The sequence below is a fragment of the Pinus tabuliformis genome, chromosome 2_2 (genome assembly GCF_031772625.1).
Source record: "Pinus tabuliformis cultivar Carrire ecotype Pingquan chromosome 2_2, CPIR1, whole genome shotgun sequence".
NCBI lineage: Eukaryota > Viridiplantae > Streptophyta > Pinopsida > Pinales > Pinaceae > Pinus > Pinus tabuliformis.
This window is the reverse complement of record NC_142300.1, coordinates 722165262-722183889: the sequence shown is the minus strand read 5'-3', so window position 1 is coordinate 722183889 and position 18628 is coordinate 722165262.

The following is an 18628-nucleotide window of genomic DNA, read 5'->3' as shown; positions in this document are numbered from 1 at the left end:
CCACCATGGTCCAACATCACATTCTAACAAAGATTGTCTCAATATGAAAATCAATCATGGTCAATCATGGTTGAATGCCACATTGTGACAAAGATTGTCTTAATATGAATGACAATCATGGTTAATAACGATGGTCCAAAATCGCATTGTGACAAATATTGTCTCAATATGAAAATAAACCATGGTCAACTACAGTCCAACGTCACATTGTGACAAAAATTCTCTCAATATGAAAATCAATGTAGTCAAGCTTGGTCCAACGTCACACTGTGAGAAAAATTCTCTCAATATGAAAATCAACGATGGTCATCAATGGTACAATGTCGGATTGTGACAAATATTGTCTCAATATGAAAATCAACCATGGAAAACCATGGCTAATCATGGTTAGTCATGGTCAATAACAATGGTTACATTGTGACAAAGATTGTCTAGTGGTCCAGTGTCACATTATGACAACCATGGTCTAACGTCACATTATGACATAGATTGTGTCAATTGAAAGTCAACCATGGTTAACTATTGTCAATCATGGCCATCCATGTTAATAACCATGGTCATCCATGGTCAACCATGGTCTAACATTGCATTGTGACAAATATTGTCTTAATATGAAAATTAGCCATGGTCAACCATAGTCAATCATGGTCAGCCAAGGTCCAACGTCACATTGTGACATAGATTCTCTCAATATGAAAATCAATCATGGTCAGCCATGGTCCAACGTCGCATTGTGACAGATTGTCTCAATATGAAAATCAAACATTGTCAACCATGGTTAATCATGGTTAACCATGGTCAATAACCTTGGTTGCATTGTGGTAAAGATTGTCTAATGGTCCAATCCCACATTGTGACAATCATGGTCGTGCATGGTGAACCATGGTCTAACATTGTATTGTGACAAACATTGTCTCAATACGAAAATCACCTATGGTCCAACGCCACATTGTATCAAAAACTCTCTCAATATGAAAATCAATCATTTTTAACTATGGTCCAATGTTGCATTATGAGAATGAATGTCTCAATATGAAAATCAACCATGTTTGTTTTAAGGTTTATAACATTTATCTTAGAGTTGATATTCTTTAGGTTTACAATATTAATCCCTCAGGTTTTTAGTATTAATCACTTGTGTTTATTAGTGCCTTAGGTTTATAATATCAACCTCTTGGGTTTATTAATCTAAGGATTCATATTCTAAGAGTATAATATTATTGATAGATTGTATAATATTAATCTTAGGGTTTAACATAAATACTTTGTCTCTATAATCCTTTGGATTTAAAATATAAATTCATTAGGTTTTTTAATCCCTTGGGTTTATAATATTAATAATCACTTAAATTTATAATATTAATCCCAAGGGTTTATAATATTAATCTCTTGGATTATCAATATTAATCCCTTGGGCTTTTAATATTAATCCATTGGGTTTATTAATCCCTTAGGTTTATAATAATAATCCCCTATTTTTATTAATGTTAGGTTTTATATTCCTATGATTTAATATTAATGCTAGGTTTCAATGTTATTCCTTTGGGTTTATAGTTGCTTGGGTTTTATAATATTTATCTTAGGATTAATATCCCATGGGTTTATAATATTAATCCCTTGGGTCTATGACACATATTTCCTCAATATGGAAACCAATCATGGTCAACCATGGTCAACAATGATTAATCATTGTCAAAATTGGTCAAACGTGGTCGGCCATGGTCAATTATGGTCTACCATGGTCCAATATTATCTCAAAGATTGGGACAACGATTCTCTCAGTATGAAAATAAATGATGGTGAACCATGGTCAACCATGTTTCGTTTAAGGTTTATAATATTTTGCTTAGGATTTATATACCTTAGGCTTAAAATATTAATCCCTTGGGTTAAACCCTTATTTTTATTAGTTCCTTGGGTTTATTAATCTAAGGGTTCATATTCCTAGGGTTTTATATTAATTATAGGGTTTATAATATAAATTACTTCGGTTTATAATATTAATAATCACTTACATCTATGTCCACGACGTCTTGGATAGACGATGATTGGGTGTTTTGTTAAGGCACTCCTTAATGTGAAGTCACTGGTTCAATTCCGTACCTTGATTGGGGTGATATATTGGACATGATGAAAATGTAGTCTCGTCAAGCTTACAAAAAAATAAAATCACTTACCTTTGTAATATTAATCCCAAGGGTTTATAATGTTAATCCCCTTGGTAGGTTTTTAGTATAATTGCAAGGGTTTTTAATGTTAATGTGTTGCCTTTAAATACTTCTTAGGTTTGTAATATTAATAATAATTCCTTTGATTTATTATTATAACCTTCAATTTTCAATATTTATTCCTTGGGTTTATTAATTCTTTCGTTTATTGATCTTTTGGGTTTATAATATTAATCCCATTGGTTTCTTAATTCATTAGGTTTATAATATTAATAATCCGTTGGGTTTGTGATTCCCACACTCTATAATCTTACAATTTTTTATATTAATCTTAGATTTGAAATATTAATTTAGTATGTTAAGTTTTTAATGTAGTATAACATATATATTAAGTTGAAATCTACCAAATATATCAACCACATTTATTAATGTGGTTGTGCTATTTATCTATTAAACAACACTTATAAAATTTCAGTTTATACCCACTAACAATATCTTATACACAGTGACATTATGTACCACACAACGCAATACTTGCAATACTTAGGCTAATTGTGGGGTTTGTGGTGTCTAAGTGAAACGGAATCATAAAAAAATACAAGTTCTGTTGCTTCACAGGTTGCGTGCGTACATATAAAATGGGTCAAAAATACTACCCCACAAGTAATGCGTGTGCAACGGAATCATTCACCAATAAACACAAGAAGACTGTGATACCAAGAGTTAACTAGAATTAACTATAAACAAAGAGTACACGCATATGAGAATCACTTAACGGTACAAATTCACATGTAGCGCGTGACAAAGAGAATCATTCACAAATAATTTTGTCATTTGACAGCGTTACCAAAAATTCACAATATAAGACACAGGGGGACATAGAATTCGGTGACTTAACTTCTTTAACAATTTCGTTTCTATGTTCCTGTGTGCTTTACGCAAATGTTTCATAGGCAAATGAGGCACGCTAATGGATTATTGAGGCTGAATTGGCGGCACTCATTCTTTTTATGCAAGGAATTGTTTCATGGCGCTGCAATAATCGAAAGGGCCATACAACTGAATTCTCCTACCATTTGAGGTCGACTATGAAGAAAAGGTAAGAAACTTTCATTTCTACCATTTGAGATCGATCACCATTTGAGGTTCGATTATTAAAACTTTAATTTTCACAGAATTTTCTGTTTTTTTTTACTTGTAGTAAATCCCCAACAGCTTTGTGTGACAGCGTTGGTCCACAGCATACGCTCACTTTTTCATTCTATTCTATTCTATATATCAACATCGTTATTTGTGCATAGTATTGGTTAGAACACATAAGCCATGGTATTAACATTAGGATTAAACATTCATCTTTTTAACTTGGTTTTCTAAGTTATCATTATTTATAACAAACAAAAGAAAAATTGACATATTTTTTATAATTTAATAGTACAAATTGTTTTAATTTTGATTCACTATTCTCTTATTCTATAGGACTTGCCACAACAGTCGGATTTTGAGTTGGCTCATACTGAGCAGGATTGGGACATTACTTTCCAATGTTCGCTTGAAGACAGAGATATAAATAGTGATGGTCTGAAAGGAGAGATATAAAAAGTTGTAGTGACTGACACCGCCGAGCCTTTTCTAAGTTGTTAAATCGTGAAATGTTTCTCAGTAATTTTAATCTTCAATTTTGGGGCCAAGTCCTCCAACTTCCAGACCCAGTATCCAATTGCAAGGGAGGTAATTCTACATTCTAAGGATATGTGGTAAAAAAGCTACGAAGTTCTTCGGTAAACTCTAACTCCGGTGCAGTAATTGGCGCCTTTAGACATTCCTTGGTGAAATTAAAGCGGAAAAATATTTTTCATGCATTTGGTGTGAGAATTGACTGTATGATTAAATGTTTGTGGTCGTGTGTCAAGACGACCAGATTTTAAATGCCCCGCTTAACAATGTGGACATCTTCCATGTGATCACTGCAATCCTCTAGCAGTTTTTGCCGTTATTAGATGTTTATTTCACTGGTTGAGGTGCCATAAATAAATGTTATGACACCCTTAACTTAAACGAGGTTTATTTCTGGAGAATGTTAAGAATAATTTGTTTGACTTTGTCAAATTTACCGACATATAACAATATATGTAAACGACCAGATCTTCTTCCAGGCAATCGGCGTGTTTGCACTAGTAATTGAGTAAATGACTTACTTTAATTTTCTAATTTATCTCTGGGCAAGCAGTCTTCCTTAATTGTATTTTAAGTTAGTGTGAAATAGTTTTATTATCATATTTTTTCTTTAATGTGTAGCTTGTAAAGGAAAACCAATTTACTTTCGTGTGACAGGTTGAAAGCGTGTGTACATTGTGAAACAAAAACAATTTACTTGCAGGGTAAGAGTGAGAAGGGTGATTTAATTATTTTAATGGTAGAATTTATGTTTTTTTGTGATTTATAATGTAGTAAGTATGTTTTCCGGATTAATCATATCAGCATTATGTTTTTGGGATTAATCACATCAGCATTATTTGATTAATGTTTTAAATTAATTAATATAATTTTAAATGTAGACTAAATAATACTAAGTAATTAATAAGAAAATTATATTTACTATTTATTTTTAAGTTATTTAAATAATATATAATTAAATACAAATTAATTTAATAAAATTAAAAATATTATTAATATAAAAAAATAAAAAATAAAAAATTTATTTTTATTTCTAATTGAAATAAAAATATAATAATAAATTTAATAATTTTTTTGGATTAATCACATCATGAAATTTTATCTAAATTTCAAACCATATAATATAGTTCTAAATATCGACAAAAACTCATGTAATTAATCAAAACAAATTCATCAAAATCAATATAAATTACAAAATTCTAAAATCAACCCTAATAATATCTTATTAATCTAAATGAGAATTTTGATTTGTCTTAAAATGTCAGCGTCATAAATTCCATTTAAATTCACTACCACAATTACACCAAGGGCTTGGTGGCTGAGTGCCGCAGTTGAGTAGCGGAAATCACGGATCATGCTCGTCTGTAGATTATACAAATATTTAAAGTTTATATTATGTGTTTTTTTATAAATAATATTAATATAAAAAATAATATTTATAATTAACATTGTGATTATAAAAATTTTGTATAACAATATAATAAATTATAAAAGTTTTAATATGATTTTAAGAATTAAAGATTATATTTTCTAAGGTTACAATGTAGAATTATAAATAATAAAATAATTGAATTTATCAATTTTATTTATTAATTAATAAAATTTTAATTTAGTAAACTTATTTTAATTTAGCTATATTTAAATTAAGCGATAGTTACTAGTTACTATGTATCATTTGTTTGTATATATAAATGCGAAAGAGATTTATTAATCATAATTATTATTTTCCCTTGTGCACTTATTTTATTTTGAAATACAATTTTCAAAATTTTAATTAATTATTACTAAATAGTAAGTCGATGGTAGGATTTAACTTCCACATACTATTGGATTTTTTTTTTAATTTTTGAAATATTATTTTCAAAATTTTAATTTAATTATCATTAAATAGTAGGTGGATGGTTAAATTTAACTTCAAGGTAGTATTGAATTTTTTATAATATTGATATATGCAAGATTGAGATTTATCTGTGAGCAGAGATTCCATAGTTTTATGCTCACAAAGAAGTGAACTGTTTTATTGAATTGGTACCACGGGTAGCACCAGCATCAAAAGCACCTTATAGGATGACCGCACTAGAGTTAGTAGAGTTGAAGTTGCAACTCAAGGAAATGCTTGATAAGGGATATATTAAGCTAAGTGTATCACCTTAGGGTGCACTAGTATTGTTTGTGAAGAAGAATGATGGTACTCTTAGGTTGTGCATTGATTACAGGCAGTTGAACAAGGTGACAATCAAGAATAGGTACTCGTTTCCGAGGATTGATGATTTGTTTGATCAGTTGAAGCTAGCAGTAGTGTTCTCAAAGATTGATTTGAGATCAGGATATCATCAGATACACATCAAAGAAGAGAACATCTACAATACTACTTTCAAGGCCAGGTATGGGAATTATGAGTCTGTTGTAGTTCCATTGGGTTTGACTAATGCTTCAACTACTTTTATGTGCTTGATCAATAGTGTGTTGCATCCTTATTTGGACAAATTTGTTATTGTATTCATTGATGACATATTGAAATATTATAAGAATGAGGAAGAGCATATTGAGTGTTTGGTAACAGTGTTGAGATTGCTAAATGATCATTAGTTGTACGCCAAGCTTAGAAAGTATAGTTTCCTTGAGACAAAGTTGCATTACTTCGGACATGTATTTTCCAAGGAAGGCATGACAATAGATCTAGAGAAGATAAGAGCTATCATGGAATGTGCAACTCCTAGAAATATGGATGACGTAGGATAATTCATGGGGTTAGCAGGTTAATATAAGAGGTTCATCAGGAACTTCTCTCATATTTCCTATCCCATTACATATTTGCATAAAAAAGGCAGTAAATTTGAATGGACAGAGGAATGTTTAGCCAGTTTTGAGCAATTGAAGTAGCTATTGACAAATTCTCTAGTTCTTAAGATTACAAATCCATATGAAGAGTTTGTGCTGTGTACAAATCCGTGCAAGAGAGGACTTGGTGGATTCTTCATGCAGGAGTGACAATTGGTATGCTAGGAGCCTAGGAATCTGAATGAGCACAAGTATAACTATGTGACTCATGATCTTGAGTTGGAAGATATTATCCATGCATTTAATATGTGGAGACATTGTCTTCTTAGTAGGAGGTTCATACTGATGAGCAACCATAGTGTACTTAGTACCTATTTGACCAACCGAATCTAAATGTGAGACAAGCTTGATGGTTTGCCACCCTTCGTGAGTTTAACTTTAAGATCAGTTACATCAAGCGTAAGGAGAACAAGGTTGCAGATCTTGTCAACAAGAGAGTGTAGTGAACCATGTTGCAACAGTGAACTCGTATGGGATAGATTTACAAGATCAAATCTTATAGGGGGGACAACAAGATGACAAGTACAAGGAGCTTTAGCACTGGTTACCGCAGTAGGGTACAGGTGATCAGGATATGGACTATCATCTCATGGAAGAGGGCTTGTTGAAATTCAGGGATAGGATTTATGTGTCGGATGGCAGTAGGCTCAAGAAGCTTATCTTGAGGGAGTTTCATGTCAAGTGTTATTCAAGACACCCACAATACTAGAGGATGTTGACATTAGTGAGGAAGTTCTACTAGTAGTTGATTTTGCGGAAGGAAGTGGTAGATTTGTTGCTAGATGTTTGGACTATGAGCAGGTGAAAGAAGAATGTAATCATCCAAGTGGATTGCTTGAGCCTATTCTGATTCCATAATGGGAATGGGAGGTCATTTCCATGCACTTCATTACAGGTCTTCTAAGGACATCGAGGAAGCATGACTTTATCATGGTTGTGGTCGATAGGTTTAGAAAGTTAGGTCACTCCATTCCAGTAAAAACTATTTATTGAGCTAGTGAGGTGGCACAAGTTTTCATAAGGGAGATTGTGAAATTATATGGTGTTACAAAGAAGATCATGTCAAATAGAGATGCTAAGTTCACTTTCATGTTTGGGGACATAGTTGTCCTTCAGTACAACTTATCATTCGCAGATAGATGGAAAAACAAAGAGTTTCAATAGGATAATGGAGGATATGTTAAGGATGTATGTAATGTATCAACATAGGAGATGGGAGGAGTAGCTTCAATTGGTTGATTTCTCTTACAACAACAGTTATCGGGATCCAGAAAGGATGAGTTTGTTTGAGGCACTATATGGGTGGAGTTGTAAGTCTCCCATACACTCGAGCGATCCACTGAAGAGGGTACATATTGGACCAAATATGTTGGTGGAAATGGAACAAGAAATGTAAGTTATAAAGAAGAATTTAAAGGAAACACAGGACCAACAGAAGAGTTATGCAGACTAACACAAGGTAGTTAAGGAGTTTTAGGTTGGGGAGAATGTGTATTTACGCATCTATGCCAAGAAGAGCTCCTTGAGGATTGGATCATGTGCGAAGTTGGCACCACGATATTGTAGGCTTTTCCAGATCCTTAAGAGAATTGGACCAATGGCCTATATACTTGCACTACCTTTGAGAGTGAAATTCCATGATATTTTCCACGTTTCATTGCTTACAAGATATATAAAGGATGTTTGTCATGTTATTGACTAGTCTCTATTGCAGGGTGAAGTAGAAGGAGAATTCCAGTTGAATCCTCAGTGCATATTGCAACGGAAAAAGGTCATGCTTCAGAACAGAGAAATCAAGCAAGTTAAAGTGTAGTGGAAGCACTTTGGGCCCGATGAAGCTACATGGGAGAAGGTTGATTAGATGTGGGTTATGTATCCTTCATCCTTTGTGGATTAAGGAAAAGTTGTTTTGGTGTATGTACATATTCATGTATGTTTATTATTGTTAATACCACAATGAGTTGTGTTATAAACCTCCAATAAGTAGTGTGGTTGTCAGGTTTTGATTATTGTCATGATTGTTTTACTTTTGAGTAAGTTGTTCATTGTAAATACTGTAATGAGCTATGTTATAGAGCTCCATGGGAAATATTTTTGGTTTTAAGTGGTTTTTCTAGTTGTAGGTGTCATATAACATCGAGGGTGGTCTTCCTCTAAGGGGGAGCGGTCTCTAACAACCCGTGGTTAAAATTTCATGTAATAAAAGTTAATAAATGAAAAATAATACCAAGGTCAAGGGACACTTCGATGCAAGCCAAAACCCCTTTCTGATTTAATGCTAAACGTAGAATGACTGTGGCACTGAACCTAGTCTCCTTAAAGGGGAAGTGAACCCTCTAGGAGGTTCCTTTATATTCTGCTCCAATTTATTGTATGGGAGATTAATCCATTACAACAACAACCCTGTAACCAAGCAAAGGAACTTGTATGCCTTTCAAAACTCTTTGTATTGTTCAAAAAAATTCTAGGGGTGGGTTCCTCTATTTTTCTGGGCAAGTAATAAAAGCAAGTAAGTTTTGATGCAATTCAGCTTATCACATGCTTGGAATAATGCACATAACCTACAAAGGGAAATTTTTCCTATCCAACTATAACTTGTGGTATAATCTAACACAAAAAGAAAAAATAGCTTTGTGTTAGAGGGAAACACATTCCAGCAACACAAATATGCACATGAACCTAAATTGAACCTTCAAGGGATGCACGGACATAAAAAATGCACAAACGAGACAAGATCCTTCATAAGAATCCACACTAGACCTCTCGATTCTTTGAGTGAGCTACTAAGAGAATTTATCCTTAATTTTCACAATAACAAGGAAATTACAACTATTTTTTGACGCAGATTCTTAAGGCATGGATCTGTTCACCAACTTCACTAACAAAAGTTAATTTAAGCCTTCATCAATTCATTACATGGAGCAATAAGAAAAAAGGACATTAATTAATACTAACAAATATCTAAATGTCCAATCAGGCATTATTACATGCCATATCCATTAAAATTTATAGTTTGATAAGAAGACTCCTTTAGTAAAATTTCACCACGTGGTCCTTTGAAATGAGCAATGCTCCTGCATCATGCTCCTAAGGCTGAAAATTATTCATGGCCCCTCACATGAGTTCATTAATGGACTTGCCATATTTTTGTATAAGTGTGGAAGTCGTCCAAGTGGTATATTCCATTAGATGATCGATCCCCTTCACTAAGTACTCATAGTACTTCTTTCCTCATTTCCTTAATAAGACTCTTATCTAATATTTTTTCAGGTTGCAAAAGCTTTGTTGAAGGCAACTGATTTTCCCCATATTTGGTTGACACTTGTTGTTGACCCTTGTTGCTTGTTGTTGACGTTGAAGGTTCAGAATATTTATAGAGGTATGAAACATTAAAAATAGGGGAAAATCCCAATCTCGGAAGCAATTCTAATTCATATGCATTATTAGAAAATTTCCTCAAAATCTTGTAGGGTCCAATCTTTTTTAATTTTAAATTGTTGTATTCAACTTTTGGAAATATTTCCTTCCTAAGGTGAGCTAGTACCATGTCCCCAACATAAAAAAAAATCTCCTTTTTCCTCAAGTTTGCTTGGCCTCTATACTTTATGGTATTTTCCTACATTTTAAGCATGACTTGCCTGTGAATTTCCTGCATTGTTGCTAAAAAATTCTTCTCCTGGTGGACTTCTTTGTTCTTAACTCCCCCCTAGATTTTTTAGTTTTTAAATTCCCCCTGGATGTATTCCATACAAAACTTGAAAGGGACTTTGACCCATGCTACTATTAAAAGAATCAATATAGGAAAATCTTTCCCATGCCAAGACCTGATCCCATTGCTTTGGGTAGTCTCCTACCAAACTTCTAAGGATGTTTCCAAGGCACCTGTTTACTACCTCAGATTCTCCACTAGTTTGTGGATGGTAGGTTGAACTACAGTAAATTTTGTCCCAAGTTTCTTCCACATGGTTCACCAAAAATGTCCCAAAAAGCTTGTGTCCTGGTCTGAAACAATACTTCTTGGAATTCCATGCAACCTAACCACTTCCTTGAAAAAATAATTGGCTATATGAGAAGCATCACTAGTCTTAAAGCATGGAATAAAATGTGTCATTTTGGAAAATATATCAACTACAAAAAAAATTGGAATCATTCCCTTTCCGAGTCTTTCGAAATCCAAGCACAAAATACATGCTAATGGCATCCCATGGCATATCAGGAATGGCTGAAGGAGTTTACAACCTTGTATTTTGACTCTCATCTTTTGCAAGTCGACAATATTTTGTACCTCTATTTTCATCTTTGGCCAGTAGTAAAAGTGCCTCAACCATTCGTAATTCTTTTCATGACCAAAGTGACCAACAAGAACCTCACTATGCTTCTCCTTGATAAGGTTCTCCCTCATGGAGCATCTAAGAATGCAAAGATAATTGTTTCTGAAGAGCATACCTTCCTGTAACATAGAATCCAACCATGGGCTTCTATCTTGCAAGGTAGGATTACTCCAAGCCTAGTAAGCCAAATTAAAATCAACATCTTCTTCATAAATATCCTTCATAAAATAAAATCTCGTTACTCGGATTTGATTCTTTTGCATGGTCAAAGATCTCTTTCTTAAGGCATCAAAAATTTATTTAGCTTGGCCACTGATATGTTTCAACAAAAAAGTAAAATTTTGAAGATATTCAATCCATTTTACATGCTCCTAACTTAATCTTTGTTGGTGCATAATGTACTGTAAGGCATGGTTTTCAATAAATGACACAAAATCTTTGGAAAGAACATAATGTATCCACTTTTTAAGTGCATGTACTACTGCATAGAATTATTTGTCATAGGATGAATATTTTTCATGAGCCTGATTTAATTTTTCAATTAAATATGCAATTAGATTATCCTTTTTACTCAGGATAGCCCCAATGGCATCTCCACTAGCATCGCAAGTCACTTGAAATGGCTTGCTGAAGTTTGGTAGCCTCAACATAGGTTGTTCTGTGATTTTTTTCTTCAATAATTAAACTTTTTTTTTGTCTCAGTAGTGCACTGAATGGATATTTGATCTTCTTAATGGTTTCCACAATAGGCACACATATCTTACTAATTTTTTTTATAAATGCTCTATAAAATTGGCAAGGCCATGGAAATTTTTACCTCAAACACGCTCTTAGGTGATGGCCACTCCATTATTCCCTTGAATTTCTCTGGAGCCATCTTCAAGCCATCCTTGGACACCACAAATCCAATGTAAACTAGTTCTGTCTTAATAAAGAACATTTGTTCAAGTTTATTAACAATTTTTGTTATTGCAATCTTCTATAGCATGACTAAAATGCCTTATGTGCTCTTCCCTTGGTCGATTGAAAATTGAGGTATCATCAATATATACTATAACAATCTTTCCTATTAATTCCTTTAATACTTCATTCATAAGCCTCATAAAATTTCTAGGAGAATTCGTCAAGCCAAATGGCATGACAAGCCACTCATATAAACCTTCATTTGTTTTGAATGTTGTTTTCCATTCGTTTCCCTCTCTGATCTAAATTTAATGGTACCTACTCTTTAGATCTATTATAGAAAAATAGGTTTCTCCACTAAGAAAATCCATCAAATCATATATTCTTGGTAATGGAAGTCTATACGCGATGGTGACTTTGTTCAAGGCTTGAGTGCCTGTACACATTCTCCAACCCCAATATTTCTTCAGGCTACGTATTGTAAGTACTGCACAAGGACTCAATATCTCCTCAATCAGTCCTTTTTCCAACAATTCCCGCACCTTCTTCCTAACCCCCCCCCCCCTTCTCCATTGGAGTCATTAAGTAGGTAAACTTATTAGGTAGTGTGTCACTAGGTATCAAGTCGATATGACGACTGATACTTCTAACAAGTGGCAGGACATTTTGTAAGTCGTCCACAATGATGTCATTCTATGAATTTAACATATCTTGATTTTCAAAGGGAAAATTAGAAATTGTAGTTGAAGTAAGGATTACCTTGGGTTTGCAAACCATTTCATAGCTTATCTCCTCCTTTTTCAGCTAGTGTAAGAACTTCCCATTCATCAGCAAGAACTTTGGGTCACTTATTTTAGCAATTTCTTCTTCTTGTATTGGCAAGAAGGAGTGATGAATCCCATCCTTTCTAAATTTGCAAATGTTCCTTTTTCCATCGTGCACAACACCTTAGTCAAACTGTCATGAACTTCCCAATAATATGAAAAACATCCATAGGCATGATGTCACATAAGATCTTGTCTTTGTAGGTTCCTATTTGCAGCTCTACCTCACACTGTTCACTAACAAAGAGTTGGTGGCCTTTTTTTAGCTAGGATACCATATAGGGTGTAGGGTGCTTTCTCTTGGACAAATTAAATTTTTCCACCATCTAGTTGTCCGTGCTCCGACTTTCCACTAGTAACTTTGTCATATAAAATGACTTATGGTATTTTAGGCATGTGGTTAAATACACATATAAAACCAGAATTTACCTTTTTTTATAACTATTAATAATAATTTAAAATAATGTTAGGCTTTAGTTTAACTTTTCATGATATTTTTGCTTCCCAAGGCACACTATATTAAAAAAATAAAATTATACAGATTTTGTTAGTTTTAATTAAAATCATTATAAAAGATCAATAATCATAATGTGTGATTTTGTCCATAGTTAAAGTTGATATGTGCCTTAAAAAAATACTCTAAATAAAAAAACAATGTCAGCGATGATAAAAAATATAAATGATTATATATATTTGGTAAGTTTTAATTAAAAGAATTATAAAATATCAATAATCCCATTCTCATTGTGTGAACTTTTCTGGTGAGTTACTACTACTAATGTGAAAGAGATGTTGTAAAAATATTTCACTTTCCGTTTCAATTTATAGTTAAAATATTTTAAAGTTTATGCTAAATAAAGTAGTTTTATATCAATTTTACAAAAATAAAATAATTAAAACTAAAAGTGAAATAGCTTCCATTTCTCTTATTAATACCTCAGTATAGAAATTAAATAAATTGTTTGAATATCCATATTAATTAATATATTTATATTTATTAATACACATACATAGAGAAAGTTTTTGTATTTATAGATACAAATAGAAAGTATGTGTGTGTATATAAATATATGTATGTTAATGCTGAGTTTAGTAAAATATTTCAATACTCGAGATTCATCCTAACCATAGATTTATTTAGCACTAAAAAGGATTAAATCTCTTGATATGTAAACCTTTTTCAAGTTTTTCATTCTACGAAGAGGTTTACATATAAAGAGCTTTGGTCTCTCTTCGTAGTTAGTAGAGCCATGATAAAAATGAATGTATATTGTTTTACTTTTGACAATATGAAATGTATTATAAAATATTTTGATGCTTATCAATACTTGTCAACATTTAGTAACCATTTAATTTATATAAGTACATTAATATATAATAATGTTGTTATGAAATATAATTTATTCACAAGAAAAAGAATAAAGTAATTAGTTTCATAAAAAAAAAAACTAAGATATTTACTATTACATAATGTCATCTTAAACATTACATTCCAAAAGTGAATTGTGCATTCATGTTTTTATTACATTGAATACTATATACTTTTTTCTCTAAAGCAAGATCTGTACCTTGCATTTCATTAAACCAAAAATATGTTACATAGTGTACAACTGTCCATTAGGCAATGTCGACCCAGTAGGGAGTGCTTACCACCAAAGGTAGGATTCCCCGACCCAACAAAATTAATCACCTAACCCTTTAGAAAAAAAAATTCCCACCAAAAACCTCGCCATCTATCACCAGACTTGCCTCTTTAATCGTGACCGTTCAATCCATGAGCTCAATCGAACGGCGAAGGAAGATTTCGCCCCAAGAAGTCGCCCACTGAATAATGCCCCAACCCCATCAAACTGCACGATCATTTCTGATCGTCGATTTTCTCTGCGAAATCCAACGGACGAGATGAATATCACATGGTTCAAATGCGCAGAACTTTAGTGTGCAATGAGGGTGGTTTACAGATTCAGCCCTCATCCACGTGTCAGAAGCTGTATGGAATCGCTTCCAATTCCCAAAAATCACTTTCAGCTCGAGAGTAGTGCGATCAACCACAAACCGCTTAGGAGGCGGTTTTGACTTCCGAAAAGTGAGATTATGGGTAAAATGGTTACTAGAAAAAACATGAACCCCATTCTTTTCCTCCCCATTAATACTTCTGAACTTGAAACCTTGGTTTGTGCTGATCTTACCCTCTGGGGTAAACCCCACTAAACTGAACAAACCATACATCTACACCAGTGATTTTTGAAGTTGATATTACCAGTGCTGCTAGAGCCGACCATTTTCTGCCTCCCACCTAATACATGTCTGACCAAAATTAGTGACTCAAGCCAAGAATTAATCATTGAGACCTTTCCTTTTTAGCTTTATTTCGATAAATTTCTCTATCCTCTTCCGCTCGGTTATGACAGTATTTTTAGGTTGCCCTGTGGCATTACTTGCCAACCTGTCGAAACACTTCGTTTCATACAGCTCACACCTTGGTTGGCCAAGATGTCTGCTACTTTGTTAGCCTTTCTACGGACATGGTTGAACCTTACTGAGATTAGCCCCTGAAGATGACCCTGAATTCTCTGGGAAACCCAGATTAACTTCCATTATTTCGAGACTTTCTCTGGCCCTGTACCACAACTAATTCTCTTGACAGAGTTAATGACTAATTCAGAGTAAGCTTCTATAATCACATTTCGGCCGTTTTCCTGCTTCAGAAATTATAGGCATTGCTCTAGAGCCATTAACTCAACCATGTTGTTAGTAACTCTTCCTAAATGACATTGGAAGAGGAAGAGGATGCTTCCTTCTTCATCCCGAAGAACCCCACCAAAGCCCGGATTTCCGGGGTTGCCTTTTGAAGCTTCGTCTATGTTATATTTCAAAAAACCTTTCAGAGGAGGATGCCAGAACTCCTTCTCAGTATCAATTTTGATAGCTTTTCCATCCAGGCCTTGTGGAATGATCCCCTGCATTCCTAACTACCTGAGAGTTTTAAATTTAGCCTCTGAGGGAGGATTTTTGTGGAAATTCCTTACTATAGTGCTAACCATCTCCCTTATTTTTTTTAGGATCTGTTCATACAGGCTAAGAGCACGATTCTTTTCATTTTTCAATATTCTCTTATTCCTTTCTTTCCAAATATTCCAAATAATGAAGCTTGGCATGAGAGCCCAAGCAGAGTTAAGAAGTTCATTATCCGAAAAATTTCTTCTCCATCTGATTATGGTGTTAGTGATACTCTCTTTGTCCCTTTCCATCTGTTGGAAAATTGTGGCAAATGAATCCCATAACCTAGATGTGAAAGTACAACTGTTGAGAAGATGTTCCATTGTTTCCTCTTAGGCTTCACAGAGCTGGCATATGGAATGCCCCATCATACCCCTCTTCCTAATATTGGCATAAGTCAATATTTTCTTGTGATGAACTAGCCACATGAAGAGTTTGGTTTTCATCCAACCTTGGTGTCTCCATAGGTTCTACCATATCCTGTTCGGAGCCTGGTAATCCAGCTCAAGGAAAATACCTTTTTCTTCCTTAATGTTGAAGGTACCTTCTTTGTTGTAACCCCATCTTAGTTGGTCCCACCCTCCCGAAACCAAAATCATCCTTTGTTCCAAAATTTTCTCAAGATCCTTTACTTTTGTTTTCAGTGTTTTATTGTTCCTACACTCTATATTTTTCCAAGTCCTCCATTTTCCTCTATTGTGAGTATAATCCCAAAACTCTTTTACCCTAGTCAACCCTTGGGTATCTGTCTCATGTGTAAGGCCAAAAAATTCTTCTTTTAACAGTATTGGTTCTTGTTGCCATTTATCCTCCTAGAATAGTGCTAGATCTCCCTCTTTGTTTTCCCAAAAACTGTTTTTTTTGTACTAAACCTCTATTCTCCCAGGCCTTGTTCCAGATGGATGAACCCTTTATATTTCTGGACATCCTTATGAGATTGGTGGAATTCCAAGAGCTAGCATATTTTTCTTTCCAAATGCTAGCCCATTAAGCCTTAGGATCCTTAACCCAACGCCACCAAAGCTTATCCCCTAAAACCTTGCTGAGAATCTCTTGGTCATCCAAGCCTAGGCCCCCATGGTTCTTGGGTTTACAGATTTTTTCCCAAGAAAACAAGGCCCATTTCTTCCTAGTCTCCTCCTTGACCCAGAGAAAGTATATTTGGATGCTTCTGAATTGCTGCAAGACTCCGTTTGGGGTTGGGAGTGCTGATAGCATGAAAATTGGGATTGCTTGGAGCACTGCCTTTTTCAGCACCAGTCTACCAACCAGATTTAAAGATATTCTAGTCCATTTTCTGACTTTATCCTGCATCTTTTTGATCAATCATTCCCAAATGCTCTTATGCAGAGCTTTCGTAGTTAGAGGAACTCCCAAATACTTTGAAGGAAGGGAATCCCTTTAAAAACCTAGAATTCTGGAGATATTTCTCTGAATAGAAATGTTGGTATTAAATTAAAATATTTTAGATTTGGAAAGATTAACTTCCATACCTATAGCCATGGAAAAGTCATTCAGTATTTATTTATACGCTAGAGCCTCTTTGACTGTGGGGATTCCCTATAACATGGTATCATGTACAAATTGTTGATGAGTCAAAACTTGTCCATTCTCCGACAATTGAAGGCCCTGAAGTTTTCCCTCTATTCTAGCATGCTTGATACACTGACCAAATCCTTCCATCATAAGGATGAAGAGAAAGGGAGAGAGTGGATCTCACTGCCTTATACCTCTTGAAGGAAGAAAAATCTTAGAGGGAGAGCCCTTAACTAGTATTGAAAAGCTGGAAGAGGTCACCAGTGCCATGACCCATCTAACCCAGTTATGATCAAAACCAAACACCATTAGCACTTTCCTGATGTAGGTCCAGTTCACCTTGTCATAAACTTTAGCTATGTCCAGTTGCAAGATCCTTCCAAATTTCCTCTTACTAGTTAGCGAGTGAACCACTTCGTGAGCTTGAATGATGTTCTCTAATATTTGTCTACCTTCTACATAACTTGATTGTTCCCTTGAAACCAGTGTAGGAAGCAGAGGTTTGAGTCTGTTGGCCACTACCTTGGATATTATCTTCTATACCACGTTGCATAAAGCTATGGGTCTATACCTATCTGGGGTTTGGGCATTGTCTTGTTTAGGGATCAGGGAGATGAGGGAGGTATTAAGAACGTTCAAAATAGTTTTGTTCACCCTGGAATCCTCCACTACATTCAAAATATCCTCTTTAACAATATTCCAGCAGGCTTTAAAGAAATCCACATTGAATCCATCATGGCATGATGCTTTGCAATTCTACATATCTTTGAGGACCTCACTAACCTCCTCTTCAGTTACTGGTTTGTTAAGATTGAAATTGTCCTCTCTAGACACCAGCTTAGGTATATGTTTGGTTAAATCCCTGATGAAATGTTCTCTTTCTAAATTATTTTCCTGAGCTATTTCTCATAAGTGCTGAACTAACACCGCTTCTATATCCTCATGGGATTGTTGATGTTGCCCATCCTCTGTTTTTATCGAAGAGATTCTGTTGTGAGTTGTGTTTGCCATAGTGGATCTGTGAAAAATTCTAGTGTTACACTCTCCTTCTTTTAGCCAATCGACTCTATATTTTTGTCTCGAAAATATTTCCTCTTGTTTACACAAGTTCTCCCACTCTTGATGGTGTTTCTCAACTTGATCATTTTTGTCTTTATCAAAAACTTCCTTGATCATAGCCTGGTTGAGTTCCTACATTTTATTTTCAATAGATTTCTTTCGAGCAAAAATGTTGCCAAAATGTTTCTTATTCCAATATTTGAGCCTCAGATTTATGTGCTTTAATATTTTATGTAGAAGAAACATTCTAGTTCCCTGAATCTATAGATCTTTCACCCACCATTTTTGAATA